At 34.9% G+C, this 4435-nt stretch overlaps 1 pseudogene; it reads right to left on the bottom strand.

Moving 5' to 3' along the window:
• Window positions 1-1259: 1259 nt before the first annotated feature.
• LOC119191286 lies at window positions 1260-3369 on the bottom strand (annotated as a pseudogene).
• Window positions 3370-4435: the final 1066 nt, after the last annotated feature.

Genomic DNA, 4435 nt, shown 5'->3' with positions numbered 1-4435 from the left:
CCATCTCTCCTATATAAAACAACAATCTTAAGAAAGTTTAAGTGGAACGGGTTTACTTAATAACTAAAACTTGCCAAGTTATAATTCAGTAAAAATACTTAATTCAACGTTTAATTTGTTAACTGATGTTGGGAATGGCAATAAAATTTATTCCATCGTATTAATTTGTCGAACAAATTCTCTGATATTTTATGTTTCTTTTCTGTTTTACTAATTAAAGGTTTAAATAAAATTCCGTTTTATTTTTAATGGTTTATTTGTCGTTTGTTTTAATGCATTATATATTTTAAATAAGTTTCATAACAAAAAGTTTTTAAGTAGTAAGTATAAATATTCTTATACTATCATTATGGCTGTAGGTATCATTGATCGTATAGGTATTGTGTTTGGTTATAATTTGGGTATGAAATTCGTATGAATAAATGCATTTTTATAAAAATTATTACATTCGCAATTATTATCTTTTCAGCTAGAAACATTATAATGGCGAAACTACGAAAGTTTCTGATTCATTCAGATTATTATAACAATTTCTTGTATGTTAATTTGTTTTATGACGTTGTATTGTAATAAATCATTAATATACCTTCATTAATAATACACAAGTCTTTACTGTGCGATGTTTTTAAGGCAGGTGGTATCATAGGTTTCAAATATACCCAAATGCGATTTGATACGTTGCGAACAATACATCACTAAAAACAAGATTTGAAGCCTCCTTGTCGGTCTCCTGAACTAATAATTTGAAGTAACCCAAAAGTTGGCACCAATTCTGAATACACGATACAATAATTATTTCATATCAGATCAGGAGACAGAACAAATGATATCAGAAACTTTTGAACATCGCTCTTGCATATTTACTAAGTATAAAAATATTAATTTCAGAATATCTATATAACGTAATTGTATTAAATTATTCTCGATAAATTAATTTATATGAATGGCCAATAAATTGTATATAATTTGTACCCCTTCCCATCAGAGCAACTGGTTTATTGTTTAATATTATATGTAGTATACGAAATATTCAATGTGTTAAGCACGGTAGATATGAAAAACGTTTATTTTCATCTCTAAATACAACTAATAAGTATGCTATAACAATGTTTATGAATAAAATTAACGAGATATTTATAATATTTGAAATAATTATTCTATATTGCTCATATTTGTACAAAGTTTTCGTCAAGTATTGGTGTTTTAATTCAGAGAAATATGTACAATTTCACACGATCATAATCATTTAGTAATGAACATTTTACGAATATTACATAGCACTTAACATATTTGAGTACCCATAGTCTCAAGGAACTAACAAACAAACCAAAATCAAATATACATCCAGGTACAATACAAGTGAAAAGATAAGAAACTTCAAGTATAAACATTAGTTGATGGAGTTAAGTACAAAATCGAGAATGCCTAAAATATTTTATCCGCATCGATTAATATATTTACACGACTATATACAAAGCTATCACATATTATTTATATCACTATGTACATTATTGCAAATGTAATATACCTCGCCGTCTGGACGATAGCACAGTTCAGTTTTGTTTATATTAATTAGCAAAGAAAATATACTCGCGATATTGTACTTTGCGCTCAGTTTATGTTAGACGTACACTATGTGGGGTTTTTCTGGTGTTCGGTGAGGCGGTATCGTTTCATATGCAAACTGTTGATAGATGTGCTCTTCACTATCTTCTTGGTAGTAGGAGCTCTTATCGGCATTATGCCATGGAGGATTCAGGGAATGGAAATTATTAGTCACTGACGAACCGATCATTAGATATCGGTCTACGTCGCGTTTATTTTCTTGTTCTCTACTGCGAGTCGCGTACCCTAAACCGTTCCCTAGTTTGGAAACATCACCGTTCATCATAACACTCGTCATGATCTGTTTTGATTTATCCCCTTTGCACTTTTCAAAGGTCCCATAAAATATAAAACACCACCGACCACGCTTATAATGATACTCACAGTCAGCACCACCACCGCTACTATCACCCACCCACTTGAGCACCCGAATTCAGACTCTGGGATCTGAACGAACAACACGCCTTTCAAATGCAAAGGCGACGCACATTTCATGTCCTCGTAATCTATTTTAGAATAGAGCTTGCATTACCAGATTTCTTGATAGTAATCTCGCTATCTTTGCCAAGTTTCCACAGCCACAGTAACGAACAATTGCAAACAAATGGATTGCCAGAAATTTCCAACTCCTGCAATCTGTCTATTGGAAAATGTGACGCTTCTAGTGTCTCTAAAGCGTTGTTTCTCATGTAAACGTGGGTCAATTTCGGATTTCCATGAAATAATCTCGACGGAACTTCTCTCACTTTAACGTTTTCGTTCATCCATATTTTCTGCAGGTTTATGTTATCAACAAAAGCCCTCGAATCGATTTTTTCAAGCTCGTAAAGGCGGCTTAAGTGTAAATGTTTTAAAAGGAAAAGACTTTGGAAAGAAAGCGACGTAACGTTTTGAAAAAAGTTCCCACTTAGATACAAATGGGATAAGTTTGATAGTTTAGAGAGAGCGGATGTCGGGATCGAGGTCATATTATTATCGCTAAGATCCAAATGGCGCAACGAAGGCAGATTGTGCAATCCTAACTGATCGATGCTCTCAATTATGTTATTCTTCAAGTCTAAATTTTTAAGCTCCTTTAGGTAAGGTATACCGTGTCTTGTTATTTGCTGTATTAAATTATCGGATAGATCTAGAAACTCCAGTTGAATAACAAATGCGAAATTATCAGACGGCACGTCCAATATCGAATTGTTCTTCAGAGACAGCGTGTTCAACGACGACAGTGGCTCAAAAGTATTCGGCTCGAACGTTACAAGTTTATTATTTGATAAATCGAGTCTCTCCAGGTTGGTCAAATCCTTGAAAGTCTGCACGTTTATGTTCGTAATCTCATTGTCAGATAGGTTTAAATCGACGAGACTTTTAAGACCGACGAACGTGTCTTTATCTAATTGTTTTAGATAATTATGACTTAAATTCAAATTTCTCATTTCGATGTTGTTTTCGAAGTTTTTACTACCTAAATCCATTACTTTGTTGTAAGAGATGTCGAGCACAGTGAGCTGTGTGTAAAAGACGAACGTGTATAGAAGGTTGTCGATGGCATTGTGTGTGAGATTGATGTGAGTCGCCTCTGGATTGAGTTGGATAGGCACGATCTCGAGGCTGGCGTTGGCGCAGGAGGCGGCGCGCAAGGCGTCGTCGCATGCGCATCGCGCGGGGCAGAGCGTGCGCGCCGCCACACCACGTCCATGCCATCACCACCACCCACCAGCGCCACTTCACTACGCGGGAGCCCATAACATCTCATGTATGAGCCACAGGTGACCTGGAAATAAAGAAAACGTATATTAATCAATTTTCAATTATTCCAATACTATATAGATAGGTACTATTGATTAAAAATATATATGAAGAGAGCCTAATTATTTATTTTCTTAAAACGCGAAATAGGTATAGGTTATTTGATCATAGTTCAGCCAGAAAAACAAACAATTCTAAAAGAGGCTTGGTCAAGCAAAAACGTTTCAACCAAACGAAACATCATAAAGTAATTTCATAACCCCTTTTCTGAATCGTGATAAAATATAATACGTGCAGTATTAGACCGGCAATACGAAACACATTTTAGCACAAACAAGCTTAAATTTAACTGTGAATTCCAGGAGGTATCCGTCCATTGTAACAAAATAGACGAGTAAAATGAAAATGATAAATTCAACAAAACGTTCAACAATATAAAAAAGTTCAGATAATATTTGGAGTAAGTTTAACAAGATAAATTATACAAATCCCTCAATGGGAGCGGTTTGTTTACAAACATATTCTTATTCATTAGTAAAAGAGAATCACATCTCGGTAGATGAGATTCGGTTTATTTTTCGCGTAATTTATTGTTATCATAAAATCCAAGCGTTCCCTTAGGGTGTGTCGCGCGTCGGCCACGAGAGAGGAAAGTAAAAATATACAACATTATCGCTCGACAAAATCTTAATATAATTTCTGTAGAACACTGCAGATAACAAATGTGCTTCGCCGCAATTTGTTAGGGGAATGGAATTGTTTGATCCAAATTAGGCCGATAAGGGACGTGATGGGGCGGTGGAATGGTGGTTGCGCTAACAAAAACTTTTTTATTATCGTTCGTACTAATGCATTTACACGAGTTGAGCATATTGTGCTGCTATTTACGGGCGCTTTTTGTGTCTGTAGAATAATAGGAGCGTCAGTGTACCGTAACATCATCATCTGTTTCCTATAAATAATTTGTTACATAGAATAAGAAATACCTAAAGTCTTATGACCTTCTCAGTTGCATAGCGTGGGTTCTTACCGCCCAAGATGGAACCAAAGTTTGCCGTCTGAAGGCACCAGGCGAGAGCAAATGAAA

Source organism: Manduca sexta, unplaced genomic scaffold (genome assembly GCF_014839805.1).
Source record: "Manduca sexta isolate Smith_Timp_Sample1 unplaced genomic scaffold, JHU_Msex_v1.0 HiC_scaffold_1305, whole genome shotgun sequence".
Lineage (NCBI taxonomy): Eukaryota > Metazoa > Arthropoda > Insecta > Lepidoptera > Sphingidae > Manduca > Manduca sexta.
This window is presented reverse-complemented; position numbering and strand designations above follow the sequence as displayed.